The following is a 350-nucleotide window of genomic DNA, read 5'->3' on the forward strand; positions in this document are numbered from 1 at the left end:
AAGTTCACCAAGCGAACATCTTTGAGCAATGGTTTTCAGCTTTTCCACATGATTATACATAGACGCCTAAAAATCTCCTGATAAAGACGGAGACATCTGCGTGGCAAAAGTAAGTCTATTGACAACACTTTTGTTGTGGACTTTAAGGTGATTCACTGGCATTGTTTCCTGGTAGCCCGGCAGTGTGCCTTCCACAAGCTGAAACCATTGCCTCCAGGAACTGTTATTACAGAAATAACTTCAAATACATATATGTATTAATAATAATCATTAAGAAAATGCTTTTTTCCCCCATGTAGTTAACTATTTCGTTGTTTGATATAGAGGGGAAAATCTTGACATAAGGCAGT

This window comes from Colius striatus, chromosome 3 (assembly GCF_028858725.1).
Source record: "Colius striatus isolate bColStr4 chromosome 3, bColStr4.1.hap1, whole genome shotgun sequence".
Classification (NCBI taxonomy): Eukaryota; Metazoa; Chordata; class Aves; order Coliiformes; family Coliidae; genus Colius; species Colius striatus.